Below are 15826 nucleotides of genomic sequence, written 5' to 3' on the forward strand. Positions count from 1 at the left end.
TGGTAATGATAAATCTATATTATACAACTCATAAATTATAGATAGTAGCTATAGATAGTATTATAGATAGTAGCTATATGGATAGATAGTATCCATCCATATAGATGGATGGATAGGTAGGTAGATAGATAGAGATTGAGGGTGAGAGAGCACGCTGAAATATTTTTTACTGTTGGAGCGCAATCAAATATAGTCAAAAAGGAGACTGTTGCCATAGTGAATGGGTTGGAGAGAGGTTAAGGCTTGAGTGAGGTGAGGTGCTGTCGGTTCATCCAGGTGAGGCACTTGAAATGGAAATGGAGATAATGGTGAAGTTTCAAAGAATATTGAGGTTGACTCATGAGAGCAAATTACAGGAAAATGTGACGAATGGCAGCTCTTTTGTAGAAACCAGGCTGTGAGTCTAGATAGAAGGTACAGACTAAGGCAAAATCCTTACCTGTGAGCAGATAGAGGGTTAGCTGATCACAAACAGAATCTGTGTTAAGATTGGTCAGCAAGGATCCTTTGGCTGTCCAAGGTGAGATGCATGGACCAAAAGATTCTGGGGAGGAATAGGGGGAGTTTTGAGTGGTCACCCTGGACCACGTGGAGAGAGCCTTTTCAGAGGATCATCTACTCCCTGATGAGAGCATTGATGAGGGTTATATTGCTTCCTCTGATTAGCTTCCAGGGGAAAAGAAGATGACGAAGTACAGTTTGGGGGAAGAAAAGTTTTATTTTGTAGAGGGGAAACAAACCCAGGCCTCAATAAGAGGAGCCTGACACAGGTAAGAAAAGAAACGGGAAAGACACAGAAGTAACTTTTAGTGATGCTTGAAAAAACAAGAGAAAAAGTGTAGAATAGTTACAAGCAAAGTAAGGAACAGAATCCACATATGGAACAAAGAGAATCCCAGTTGTATACATTTCAAGGGTATGAATGAGCAGAGCCTGCAGACGAGCTCATACATGGAAGAAAGATGAAAGGAAGTACACAGGGACCTGAGCAGAAAGTCTGAGGTTTGCGGATGCCCAAGATAAGGCATTATCATGTACTTCTTTGTCTTTCCCTCTCTACACGCTAAGGATGAACCTCAGCTGCTGTCTTTAAACAAGGATTGACTATGAATACAATTCAATTTATCCGCTATTTATCCATTGCCTACTAGATGCAATTCATTGTACTTGGGGCTGTGGGAACTAAGGAGGTGAATAAAGCGTGGAGTCCGCTAAGAGCCCACAGCTGAGCTGGGGGACACCTGTAAACAAGTGGCTCTAACAGGAACAGAAAATAAAATGACAGCTAAATAGAGCGCCCAGCAGCCCACTGTGAGCCATCCCTCAGGAGGAAATCTGTAATTCCAGCTGGGTGTGTTGGGGAAAATTCCCGGAAGGAGCTGTTGCTTGACCCATGTTAGGAAGGTTTTATCTGGAAGGAGGGAAGGGGGTGGAATGTGGGCAGAGGAAACACCGTGAACAGAGGCAGGAAGGCAGGAAACTATGGGGTGTGCTCAACACATCCGTCGGTTACTGTGCCTCGTCCTCAAGGTCATCCCCAATGACAGTGTCATGTCAGGAGGAGTCTTTCCTCCTTCTGCCTGCAACAGCACTTTCTTCCATAAGGCATCTCTCCCCAATATTAACATGCTCTGTTGACTTGTCTTCTGCATCTCACTCAGAATTTTTGCTTCTGGGGGCAAGGACCAGGCTCCACTCACCCCTTTATTCTCTATTCTCTAACTGGCGTAGTGCCTGGCACAAGGCTGGTGCTCAAGGACTCTAAGGAAGACCATGAAAGAGTTGATCTTGCATTCAGTAGGCAATTATGAAACATCAAAGGTTTTGCATATTTTTGAAAGACGTCTTGAACAAGTTTGGTACCACTTCTATGAGAGAAGAAGTGGAAGAGGTATAGGATGAGTTGTCTAGAGGAGAGGGCAGTGATGGTGTCTCTGGGGTGAGGAATGGTGAGACGGTGTGTCACTTATCGCTAGGGTTAATCATAGAGAACTCATGGAGGTGAGCCAATTTGAGAGCAGAATGGAATTTTGTTTGGATTTCTTGATCAGAGTAAGCCAAAACGAGTTTACCTTAATAACTGGTGATCTTTCTTTTCAACACGATTGAGCACATCCTCATAGGTGATGAATCTGCATATGTAATATTTCCCCCATCACTTCTTGTCAGATGTGCTTCACTTTTGCAAGCAGCTCTTTTCTTTTCTGGGTTAGTTTCCACCTGGTGCAGTGGTGATACCCAAACACTCACCTCCAAGAAGAAGCATCCCACCATATCTTCATCTCTGTCAGAACTGCCTTTACACTTTGTGTCTGTAACACGTTCTCTGGAAATGGTCTGGAAGGGAAAGGAGAGATTACTGGGCTAAATGTTCATTTTTTTTTAATTGGAGTATAGTTGATTTACAGTGTTGTGTTTTAAGTGTACAGCAAAGTGATTCAGTTATACATACATATATATCTATTTTTTTCAGATTCTTTTCCCTTGTAGGTTATTACAAAATATTGAGTATAGTTCCCTGTGCTATACAGTAGGTCCTTGCTGGTTATCTATTTTATATCTAATAGTGTGTATATGTTAATCCTAAACTCCTAATTTATCCTCCTCCCTCTTTTCCCTTTGGTAACCGTAAGTTTGTTTTCTACGTCTGTGGGTCTATTTCTGTTTTATATATAAGTTCATTTGTATCATTTAAAAATTTTTTTTAATTTAAAAAATTTATTTTTTTAAATTTTTATTTATATTTATTTTTGGCTGTGTTGGGTCTTCGTTTCTGTGCGAGGGCTTTCTCTAGTTGCTGCAAGCAGGGGCCACTCTTGATCACAGTGCGCGGGCCTCTCACTGTCGCGGCCTCTCTTGTTGCGGAGCACAAGCTCCAGATGCACAGACTCAGTAGTTGTGGCTCACGGGCCTAGTTGCTCCGTGGCATGTGGGATCTTCCCAGACCAGGGCTCGAACCCATGTCCCCTGCACTGGCAGGCAGACTCTCAACCGCTGTGCCACCAGGGAAGCCCTGTATCATTTTTTTAGATTCTACATATAAGCTATATTACATGACACTTGTCTTTCTCTGACTTACTTCACTTAGTATGTAATCTCTAGGTCCATCCATGTTGCTGCAAATGGCATTATTTCATTCTTTTTTATACAATGGAATATTACGCAGCCATAAATGTTCATTTCACAGTAGCAAAATGAGACTTTGATTGTTTAATTAACTTGCCTAAAATCCCACAGGCTGTTAACAGCAGAACTGAGCATAAAGAAAGTGAACAGACCCAGTCATTCAAAATTTAGTCAACCCAGTGGGTCTTCACTAAATGATGATGACAGTGGTGTTCAATTACATCAAGATATAATTTGGTGTCATCCACCATCAGAAAGAAGGCTCCGAGCAGATGATTTTTTTATGTGATAGATTGTATATGTATTTATCAATCACACAATGTGCAAGAAGAAGGAAAAGAGGAACTGACGTTTTCAACCACCTGTTTTATTTCATACATTATGTCAGGAAAGTTACAGACATCATTTTATTCTTGCAGCCACCCTGTGAACTAGACATTATTCCCATTTCCAAATGAAGTGAATACTTAGAAACAGTAATCAACGTCCCCTGGGTCACACTAGCAAGTAATGGGGGCAAACTCAGGTTTGTCAGATCCCTAAACCTCTGCCTCTCAGATCACAGCTTCTTTGAGGTGTCATACAGGTGTTAAATAATAATCCTGCCTCACAAGGGTCCTAAAGAAGTCTTGAGAAAGGAGTCGCTGGCTCTGACAGGTTCTGGATGTGTGTTGAAGGTTGGTCCCGTCTTCTGCCATTCCCATACTCCCTTTTGGGACGTGAATCTCGCGTTGCTTCTGTCAGTGTACATCAAACGTGGGCTTTCTCCTAACTGGACTGATGCCCCAAGAATGTAAAATTCTTCTTCTTGGAATGATGTAGAAAATTCAAACTGCACGTTTTGTGGCTGCATCTTTTTGCTGTCTTTCAAAGGTTCTAGGTCTGTTTCTGTTTGTGACACTGCAGATCTGCACAGATGCCGGGGAGGTCGTATTTTTTCATTTTTGCCACGATGCCTTCAGCAGCTGCCTCTGTTGAAGCCACAATCTGCCTCCTCCTCCGAGCTGATGAAGTGTGAAAAGTTTTTCAATATCCCTGGCCTTTGAGGTAAGAGAATTTCTCTCAGTTGGGGCAACCCGTTACTGTCCCAGTACCCAACACTGTTCCCCATGATGGCCATTCTGGGTCACTTTCTCCCTGGCACATCCCAAGTGCCACATTTGGGTTTTGAAGTATATATATGGGTTTTCAAAGAACCTCAGGCATAAATATGTCTGCCAGAAAATAGGAATGATTTAATGAGTGTGAAATTAGTTTATAAATGAAGCGGGTGGTATCAATTTGCTATTGCTCTCGAGGACAAGGAGTCTGGTCATTTACATTTCCCTGCAAATGTTGTTCTATTACAATGCACTGCTGGGCTACATTACTTTTCTTTGAGCTTTTCAGTGTATTTTTGGGAGAGGGCTGGTCAGTGAAATGAGGGATGGTGAGTTCTTGCAGAAAGGCAGGTTTGCCCCGGGAAAGAGGTGCTCGCTACTTCTGAATTCAGACTGTAAATGCCAGCGGGTGTTTGACTGCTAAGGCTTCTGGTCACATCTGGCAGCGTGATGCATGAGACCCCAAACTGCAATAAAAGGAAAGTAGATTGCAGCTTGCCTGGTCACCTGAGGTTGATGGTGGAGCTTGGCAAGGGGGTGGGGCGGGAGCAGCCAGGGGTCTGGGGATGGTGCCAGGAACGGAAGCAGTGGTCACCTGCTGAAACAAGTAGGGAGGGGACCCCTGTTTGCTTTTCTTCTACAAAAATAGAAATTGACCTGAGAACTGCATTCCAGAGCACCAAAGGCAAATCAGGAGGCATCACAGCAAACACCTCAATTTGCTTGTTTGCCAGTAGGGTTTCACTGAGTATTCACATCTTCAAGAGGTGACTTGGGGATAACGGGGGTAAAGAGAACACTGACAGAAGGGGCTTCGAGTCCCACCATCTGTCGACTGAGCAAGGGACTCATATCTGTTTTCTGCGTTGTGGCTCCAAGGAAAGTTTTGCTTCATCTGAAAAACGGTTGCTGCTTCCAAAGACAGTTTGAAAACTACTGATTTTGTCCAAAATACCCAGAGTAGCTTTGAAACCCTACAGATACTTCCTGAACCTACAAAAAGCATTAGATAACTAATGAGGACCGACTGTATAGCACAGGGAACTCTACTCAGTGCTCTGTGGTGACCTAAATGGGAAGGAAATGCAAAAAAGAGGGGATATATGTATATGTATAGCTGATTCACTTTGCTGTACAGTAGAAACTAACACAACATTGTAAAGCAGCTATACTCCAATAAAAATTAATTAAAACAAACAAAAAGTTAAGCATGAAAAGATTAAAACTGGGATGCAAAATAAAACAACATTTTTCAGTTTAAAAAAAAAAGACATCCAGTAGAAGGGGTGCTAGAGTGATAGGGTCTATCTTAGGTCAGTTTCTTCCAAGAAACACACTTCAAGCCAAGGATCTGAGTGCAAGGGATTTTCGAAGGAGAGCCTACAAGTAAAAGAATTGGTGGAGGGTGGAGGGTGCAAGATAGGGAAGGGGTAGGAGGAAGGCAAGGCTGAAATTTCAGGAGGAGTCCCAGCCTCGGCCTGATCCCACAGGGAGATCTGGAGCAGACGAGGAGGCTGCGTGACCTCCCGTCTGAGAATGAGGGGGTCGTCGTGTGGCCTTGGGAAGGCTCCTTGGCCGCTCAGGACAGGTTCCCTCTCCTGCAGAGCAGGAGAACTGGCCGGCATGACCTGTGAGGGCCCTGTGAGCCCTCGCTTCCTTTGACCTTGGGGTAGCAGGGTGCCATTCACCTCTTTTTCAGCCTCCAGCTTTATATTCATCACTTACTGTACAGAACTCATCTCAGACTTTGCAGTGTATAAGGTGCAGTTCTGGGCACTGTGGAAGTAAGAAAGGTGATGGGGGTAGAACAACCATTTACACTGAGATTTCACATCTCTTTGTTCATTTAATCCTCACAACAGCTTGCAAGGTAGGCAACTCCCCTCATGCTCCCCGTTTGGCTGGTGGCACCAGCTTGGGGCAAAAACACATTGATGTTTCTTAAGTTTTTTGAGTCATTGCTCTAGGATTTAACTACCCGGATTTGAAGAATTGGTGTCTTCCTCTCAAGGTCTCCCTGTGCCCTAATTTGCTAAAAGTTCTAAAATTCACAAAGCACATTTCACTTTGTCTTCACCACATCTCTGTTGATGAGGTGCCCAAGGAAGAGGGCCTTTAATTTTTTTTCTTTCATTGGAATGTGGACATTTTGGGGTCACTGATAACACTTGCTTCCTGCAGTTGGGGAGCATTAATTATCTGTCGGAAAATTACTACTGAAGCTCTTTGGTTTCATATCAGGAAAACCCACCACCTATTGTTCTGCTGAACGGAGCACTTGGCCTTCGGATGTAAGCTGAGCGTGTCTTCCTCCTGACCCAGCCCTTGAAGAATTACTCCTCCTAAATGTGGATTTGTGCTGGACTCCTGGTGTTCTCAACCTGCTCTATTTAAGTTGAGAAACAAATGCCAACAACGACGACTGCCCTGTCTGTCCTGGGCAACCAGGTTCCATCCCGTAGGTGGAGGGAAGAACAGGGCGCGTCCTGAAGACGTGGGCGCTCCCTGCTTTCTCACGTTCTGGGTCAGAAAAGAAGCCTGACTGACTGAGCCAGATGTGGGCAGGGAGCTGGAAGGGGCCTTCTTTCTGTGCACCGAGGAATGGCTGTCTGGTCTCTGAAGGAGGGATTGGCAGGGGGGTCTCATCGATGAGGGTTGGATGCCTCCTCCACCAGGAAGGCTGCCAGCTGTGAAATGAAAGCCCAAGTTTGAGTTAACAGTTGTGAGACCCAGGAACAACCTCGGGAGAAACATACGCCACTCGTTGCTTTATTGCTATTTGCTATTCCTCTAGCATGGAGTAAGGTTTGCCAAACCCCAGGCAATGCTGAGAAACCGGCGGGGTAGCGGATGGGGAGAAGTGAACAGAGAAGATTGTGCCCAAGCTTAGAACAAACCAGGATACTTTCTGTAAAAGAAATTGTGGAGCAATGACAACTTGGACCGTGAATGGCTGGAGAAAGAAGAAATATCTGCAACCAGAGCGGGTTAGTAGAACCTTTAAACAACGTTTGGAGAGCCATAGTAATTTCGGGGAGAGGGCAACCCCAGGAGAAAAACTGGATATTCCGTCGATTCATAGTCATGGGGGTGGCAGTTTTTCTAATTTGAATATTGAAGGAAATATGTCTTTGATCTCTTTCCCAGGATAGTGAAGTGGAACAAAGCAATAATATTTTTGAGTTAGGAATAACAGTGACACTTACTACATGCCATATATTTTGTTTTACATTTATTAGCTCATTTAATCATCATAATAATCCTGTGGGGAAACTGAGGCACAGAGAAGTTAAGTGACCTGCTGAGATTTGCGAGTGATCCAGGTGGGCATCAGTTCCATACACAGCTATTTTCTCCTCCTGTGTAATAGTTGAGGATTCTGAGTCCTATGACCCATTTGATAAATTACCCGAGACGAGCTGGGATTCGAGGGCTGACTGTGTCTTCAGATCTGTGCTCTTCTCTCTCCTTCTGCGTCGTGAAAGGAGTGAGCGGAATCAGGTCCCTCTATTCTGTCCTGTGTCCACTTTGTTGTTGGGGACTTTGCTGTCTTGTCTACACATCCTAGTGCCTATGGCTTCTAAATCCATAGGATTTAAACCGCACACGTATGCACACACACACATACACACGTGTTTCCGCATGCACACAAACTCACACACATAGATACGCACACATGCACATATGCACTCACATATGTGCCCACCCATGCATAGACACATGCACATACACATAGACAGATGCACATATTCAAATACATGTACACACATGTGCCTACACATACGTGCCCACACATGCATACACAGAGACAGATGCACATACACACGCCCACACATGCATATACACACCCAAACACACATCTCCTTTCATTCCTGAAATAGCACTGCTCAGGCAGTGACAGGGAAGGTAGGCTGATTCACACTGTGGCTGACTTTGTTGGTTTTAGAGGATTTTGAAAAGTTTGAAAGGATATTGTTGGTGGCAAATAGACATTTTAAAAATGTCAGGTCACCCTCAGAATGGACGCTCCTCCCGTAATAGACTTACGCTGGCCGCTTAACTGCCACACCACCTCCTACAGACGGGCCCCTGCTCCTGCTCTAGACATTTCAGACGGCTGAGAAGGGCGGCTCTCTCCTGCAGAGTCAGTGCTCCAGTGACAGCGCTCACGGAAATTACACGGAATTAGGTGATGGGCAGAGGGAGAAGCTTCGTTACACAGAGATCAGGCAATCTACTGAATAAACTGTGGGGCTGGCGTGTCCTGGGGAAGCGAGCAGATGTGGATTTGGACCTCTGTTCTGTGCTGGCTGTGCAGCCTTCGCGTCTTTGACCTTGAGTGTCCTTGCCTAAGACGCATGGGGTCAGGCTCCTAATTTCTGTGAATGGTGTGAGGGTTGGTGGTGCTCATTGTTGGGTCTGACCCAGTACAGAGGGCATAGTCGGAGCTCAAAAAATAGCAGCTAAAGTTCCCACGATCTGTGCTTTTAAAAATGGAATAAAATGATCAACATGCTCTTGACGGTATTTGCCAAGTATCTTAGGACTGAAGGATTCCTGTGATCTCCTAAAAGCCCTCCTGGTTCTTCCCAGATTTCAATCCAACCAGCATCCACTGAGTACTTATGACATGAACAGACATAATGTGAGTCCCATCTCCTGGCAGCATGGAGCAGTCGACGCCCCCATTATGCACAAGGAGCCTCCCATCTCTTGCTCCCATGCAGCTGTGTGGTGGAACTTGGTCCTCTGGTCTCCCTTGTCTCTACCAGGCGCCAGATGGCTCAGCAGAGCCCCGGCAGGAGCATCGGAGCTTGGTTGGATTTCCGCTTACCCCCTTGGTGGTGGAGGAGAAGCATGGAGGACGTAGGGTTAACAACCAGTTTGAGTTTGGGGCGGAGGTTCTTGACTCTGGCTGCATATGAACGTTGCTTGGGGAGTCCTTAAAACCCCCAACACCCCCAAACAAAATCCCATTCCAACTTAATCCGAATTTCTGGAAATGGCATCAGAGTGGCAGGGAAGGTAAAGCTCCTGGTGCTTCCCATGCTCCCAAGCTCGAGAACCGTGGGTCTGGAACCTGCAGATTCCACACACCACCGTCAAGGCTACATTCGTCTCTCCCACTGTCTCCCGACTCGCGTGATCAGGAGAATCGCCTAAGGTGTTTGTTTGTTGAGGGACCCCTAGGCCTCTCCCTGTAGATTATAGTTCTTTCCATCTGGGGTGGCCCCTGAAACTTAGAGATTTAAAAAAAATAAATAAATTTATTTATTTATTTATCTTTGGCTGCGTTGGGTCTTCGTAGCTGCGCGCGGGCTTTCTCTAGTTGCGGCGAGCAGGGGCTACTCTTCGTTTCGGTGTGCGGGCTTCTCATTGCAGTGGCTTCTCTTGTAGCGGAGCACGGGCTCTAGGCACGCGGGCTTCAGTAGTTACAGCATGTAGGCTCAGTAGTTGTGGCTCGCAGGCTCTAGAGCACAGGCTCAGTAGTTGTGGCGCATGAACTTAGTTGCTCCGCAGCACGTGGGATCTTCCCAGACCAGGGCTCGAACCTGTGTCCCCTGCATGGGCAGGCGGATTCTTAACCACTGCGCCACCAGGGACGACCCCGTCATCTGGAAGCTGGCAAAGACGCAGGGGAACGTTTTGCCACCGACGCCATTCTGGCCACACTGACGAGCTGCACCCGCTCTGTGTATTCCTGGGACACGGTCGTCCAGAGAGTCGGGTCCAAGCTCTTCTTTGACAAGAGGGACAAAACTGTGACTTTGACCTCCTGACGGTGAGTGAGACAGCCAACGGGCCCCCTCAAGATGAAGGTAACTCCTTCAACTCGCCCCGCAACCTGGCCATGGAAGCGACCTACATCAACCACCACTTCTCCCCACGGTACTTGAGGATGGGGAAGGAAAGATGCAACTTCCCCACCCCAAACCCGTTTGTGGAGGACGGCATGGATAAGAATGAGATCCCCTCTGTGGTGTCTCGTTATCACAGGTGGAAGTGCGGAGATGACACTGACCTCATCGTCCTCCGTGAGCACGGCGGCGCCACGACCGGCGCCAACGGGGAGGTGTCCTTCACCAGCATCAAGACCCTCAACGAGTGGGACTCCAGGCACTGTAATGGCGTTGACTGCCGTCAGAAGCTGGATTCTCAGTGAGGGGCCACCATTGCCACTGAGCTGAAGAACAACAGCTACAAGTTGGCCCGCTGGACCTGCTGTGCTTTGCTGGCTGGATCCGAGTACCTCAAACTTGGTTACGTGTCCTGGTACCACGTGAAAGACTCCTCATGCCACGTCATCCTGGGCACCCAGCAGTTCAAGCCCGATGAGTTTGCCAACCAGATCAACCCGCACATGGAGAACGCCTGGGGCATCCTGTGCTGCGTCATCGACACCTGCATGAAGCTGGAGGAGGGCAAGTACCTCAACCTCAGGGACCCCAACAAGCAGGTCATCCGCGTCTATAGCCTGTCCGACGGCACCTTCAGCTCGGATGAGGACGACGAGGAGGAGGAAGAGGAGGAAGAGGAAGAAGAAGAGGAAGAAACCTAAGCCAGACAGTGATGTGGAGCTGGAGTCTGTGATTCTGCTGAGCCGAGGAGGGCCTTGGATACCTGGTGGAACGTTTGTCTGATTGTCGCTCTCTGCAGCTTGTCAGTTGGAATGAAGGATAAGTCTATTTAGTCTCTTAAAAAAAAAAAAAGTAAAAGTTTCAGTCCCTGAAACTTGGAGATTTTAACATTCTGAACTCAGATAATTCTCACTGTGTCAAACTGGGAAACAGCCTTTTGCCGAAGGCTTTGGCTCCATTTTTTTTATTTTGTTTTTTTGTGTTTTATTGGCTTTGGCTCCATTTTAACAGCTAATACTCATGGAGGTGATGGTGAGTTGTCGTTACTGACAGTTTACATAGTGGCTTAAGTAATAGGATCATAGATGGTCTTTCTAGAAGGATCACCTAGTCCTATACTCTGATTCTTATGTGAGGAAACTGAGGCTCAGAGGGAGGTGATTTCTCCCGGGTCACACACCCCGTTGGCTCCGGAGGAAGCAGAGAAGCCAGACTTCTGTCTCCCCTCTGTTCTCCCTCCTCTGGGGCAGGACCTGCTCTGCAAACTCAAAATCACCGGGCAGCCAGAGTGGTCAGCGTTTCCGAGCAGGCAGCCAAAATTGCTTTCCCTTTAACAACAGATCCTTATGACAAGGTGGTCGGTGCTAAACAAGGTCCCCGGAGGAGCATAAAGCAGGGTTCCCCTCAGGGCCACACCCGCCGGACAAGGCTAATCCATTTTAGTGGAGAGCTACCCTCTGCTCAGGCACCCAGAAACCTTCATCTTCATTATTAACTCATTCAACACCATAACCGGCATCAGCGTTGCGAATCCCCGAGGAGAAAGCCAGCCGGTAACGCAAATGCTGATGCTGGTTTCCGTGTCCTTTCATAAATCCAGTTTTCAGGCAGCCTCATGGCTAATTGTTAGCACAGGAACTTAGGGATTGTCCACCAGGCTGCCACGTGGAATGCTCACAGTTGCTCTACAAGGAAGGAAAGTTCAGGATAATTTGTGCCTTTTGACGGAGCAAGAATGAGGCATGGGGTGAGGGGCTGTGGGTGAGAGAACGAGAAGTGTCTCTGATTGGATCGGCAAAGAAGGGTCCAAGTGTTAGAGCTGATGCTTTTAGCTTTGTGACATGGGAAAGTCACTTCCTCTCTCTGGACCTCAGTTTCCTCATTTTGAAAAACTAGTCTATTTGACGCACCTCCTAGCAGTGACTCGTGAGGATGGACCAGTCCGTGAGGTGAAAGCAGTGAGCTTTTGTCTTATGCAGAAAGGCTAGACCAAGACCAGGTCCACCTATGTGCAGATTTGTAACTTGGTGCCCACTCCAAGTTGAAATTTATTGAATATATGCTTCACAATCGTTAAGCAATCGAGTTGCTTACTACTACTACTACTACTACTACTACTACTACTACTACTACTACTAATTCTTCTTCTTATTAAGCAATATTGGCAAAAGGCTGAGTCTTGCATCCAGGAAAGGTGGAGAAGGAGGCCAGCCTACCAGGTGCTGCACTCAGACCATTTGGCTCAGGCATTGAAAATTCAGCCCAACCCGACTTGCACTCTCTACAGGGACCCGATTTTATTCTCCTGGGAAGACTATTTAGTGGCCATCTGGGGTTTCAAGATCTCTGGGGAGGGTTCACTCTCCACTGGTCCCCTAAATGCCTTATCAAAATACCTCTCTCCACAGCATGTTGATAAACAGTGTATTAGCAGTGATAGTCACGGCCCCTGTAGATTGTTACCAGGCACTGACCAGCCGGCTCAGCCCTTAATAAGAGCCCAGGCACTCAGTATGTATAATTCTCTGTCCGCTTCACTTGCATGCTGTCAATCGAGGTGATCAGTCAACGCGGAGTCCCTCACCGCCCCACGGACACCGCATTCTTCTCTTCACACACTTACACCTACGTTTCTCCCCCTCCCACTTCTCAGGGTGAGATTTGGGATCATCCTTGAAAACCCAACCCAGACATCTTTTCCCCTGAAAATCTCTCAGTCTCCCCTCCCCAAGAAGCTGCTGCCTCCCCCCCCCAAAACTCTTGGATACCCTAAACATGCTTCTATTCAGTACTTTCCATGTCGATAACAAGTAGCTCTGACTTATGCTGTGCTAATTGGCAAGTGTGCTGCTTGTCAACAGAATGTTGCCTCACCCAGCGCCTGCACATAGCGTGTGCAAAATGATATATTTTTGTAGTGGATAAATGTGTGTGTGTCAGTGTGTTTTTTGCTCTCAATCTCTGTACATTTGTTTAAATGTTCTACCACATAGCAATTAGTTAATGTGATTTTTGCCTTTAGGGTAGCCTTTTTCCCCCCTGTTTTGAGGAATTTTTTTTTTTTTTGCATGTTGAAATCAAAGCTTCATAAGGATAAGAAATTAAACCTTTCATAAGCATAACCAGACTTATGGGTGGGGCAGTACAGGGTGGCTGGTATTCAATTAACACAAAGCAGAGCCTTCTGGCTGGGTGGGCTGGGATCAGGCATCCATCCCAGGCTCTTCCACAGTCCCTTTCTCTTTTGCCTTTAGTATCTATTTATAGTCATTCATATAAGTAAAGTATTCTACTTTTGAACTGGGGAAGAATGAGAAGTGTAGGTTATGGAGAAGTAAGGCAAAGGGGGGAGGAGAAGACAAAGAAGCCTCCCTGCCTTTGTTCATTGCTCTTCCCACAACAAATGATACCGTTGCTCTCGCCTATGCCTGTTCTAAATTATATACGATGTTATGATAGCAGTTTTATTATTCACTTCTGTATTATCAGCATCTGTAATGTGGCATGTATTTAACAAATATTAATGAAATAAAAAAAGATTTACTTTTCCCCCAGTGTTTATTTTTGCCTTGCTTAATGCCAACGTTATGTATTATGGGAGTGGGGCATAGTCGGTAGAGCACCCCCTAAGATCTCTCTAGATCTCTCCATTCAACATGGAGTTGAATGTCGCGTACAGAACAGTCATTGGTTTATGGCTAATTCATGATATTTATCTAATCACAGAGTGAGCCTATCAGCAGGAGGGGCGGTCAGCATTGCAGACAAGTGTCAAGGACCCCCCCCCCCCGCCTCTACTTATGCTAATTCCACGCTCTGTCACAGTGACCTTGGCAGCCATTGACTTTGGTCACCCAGGATCCTTGATTCCAGTGGAGTGGGTGGGGCTTGACTCCCTAGCTCTGGGGCCCAAGCACAGCTGGGCATTACTTTTCCCTGGTCACTTTGTCAGACTCAAGGATGAGCACGTGATAACAGTCAGAGACAACAAAATTTTGCATAGATTTCTGGAAAAGGAAATCACTGTTTATCTGCAGGACTTAATTTGAGAGCTTGCCAGATCTGAAGCTGCCGTAGCCTTCCTGTGTCTAAAGGGGAGACCTTGTCAGAGGAAGGAACCGACCGACGTGGAGGGTGGCAGGGCTGAGAGGTGAAGAGAAGGTGACCCGGTCTTGTCCCTGATCACGCTATGCCTGAAAATAATCTTTTGGAAGAGTCAGTTACATGACACAATCACTTAAGTCATTTTGGCTCAGGATTTCTGCCATTTGCAACTGAAAGAGTCTTGGGTCATAAATCTTCTCATTATTATAGTGGCTTGTCCTGTATCTCAAGAATGTCCTGTTTAAGAAACATAAGGATTCTGTCTGCTAAAATGCAGTCTTTACTGTGACTTAATACATTGTTATTCTCCTGCAAAACAAATGTACATAAACACATACGCACACACATATATGCACACGTGTGTGTGTATGTGCGTGTAGTTGGTCTCCAATGCTAGATGCACTAGAATCATTATTTTAAACTTAAATTTGCCATATAAGCATCATCTATATTGGTATGAAAGTGTTTTGGACATTATTTGTAAAGCCTGAGTTCTAGTTCATAAGGTCTTGTGCTTTGGCTTAAAGATGTGCATTTTCAAACTCCTTTATGCTCAAGGAATCCAGTTCATGTTTTCTTCCTTCTGAATGGTCAGCGAATAGCCATGTTGGCAGAAATATCTTCCATAAATTCAGTCTGCTTGATACTATAACATCTGTATGAAAGATGAAAAATTACCTGAGCTTTCAAATGATGGTCTTTACGATGCCAAGGACCCAGAGGTATTATTGCAGATCTGGAGCAGGATGACTGGATTTTCTCCCTTTCAGCCTGACTGTTTGGCACTTTAAAAATCGTCCCCAAATTCCAGAAGTGAGCTGGTCAGGCTCCCCCACTTCTCTTCTTGCTCCAAGAGACGTCGTGGGTGGGCTTTTTCCATGATTTAAATTCCTTCATGGAGTCCAACTGAGCCCAGAAACTGTCAAGCTAAAATATTGTAAGCAGAACTGGTCTCACACTTCTTTCCTCTTGTTTAATGAAAAGCTTCAGAAGTTGAAGATTTGTAACTATTTCCCAGCCTAGAAAATTCAAATATGTTCTTCGGCTTTGGATTTTCATCGTTGGTGTTGCTATTGAGCTCACACCGAAACACTTTTAACTGATTTAAGATTGTATTGCTGGCACTTATAACATTTTTCAAAACATGAATTTGACAACTCTTGTGGCTAGGCACTGTGCTAGGTTCCTCAAAGATGAATAAGTAAAGGTCCTTGCTCTCAAAGAGCTCACCAGACTGGGGCTATTCAAAAATTAGTTTCATAGGATGTAGGATGAACTAAGTGCTTAAAAGAGGCACACGCCAAGGGTGTGGGAGCTCAGGGGAAGAGGCACAAATTCCACCTGGTAAAATCAAGAGGGGCTTCTCAAAGTTAAGTCCTAAAAGATTTCAGAGAATAGGAAAAGTAAGGAAAGTTGAAAATCTAGGGGATGCCATAAGCAAGGCTTCAGAACGTAAAAACAGATTGTGGGTAAAAGGATGAGAGGACAGTACGCCCAGGTGATCCTAAAGTACATATCAAATAAGAACAGCTTAGAGCAAACATTTCCCCATTCCGGGTATATGTGAGTTTTGGGAGGTGTGGACGCGGGAGAAGGAGGAGGCATCTCTGGACCTTCCCTAAGGCTCCATCCTCCCCT

The 15826-nt window shown here is 45.8% G+C and overlaps 1 pseudogene across 1 annotated transcript; it reads left to right on the forward strand.

The window, feature by feature from the left end:
- The first annotated feature begins 9689 nt into the window (after nucleotides 1-9689).
- Nucleotides 9690-12534, forward strand: LOC309646966 (eukaryotic translation initiation factor 3 subunit D pseudogene; annotated as a pseudogene). The gene has a single exon. The product of its transcript is annotated as a eukaryotic translation initiation factor 3 subunit D pseudogene (transcript).
- Nucleotides 12535-15826: the final 3292 nt, after the last annotated feature.

Source organism: Balaenoptera physalus (genome assembly GCF_965194825.1).
Source record: "Balaenoptera physalus genome assembly, chromosome: 17".
NCBI classification, from domain to species: Eukaryota; Metazoa; Chordata; class Mammalia; order Artiodactyla; family Balaenopteridae; genus Balaenoptera; species Balaenoptera physalus.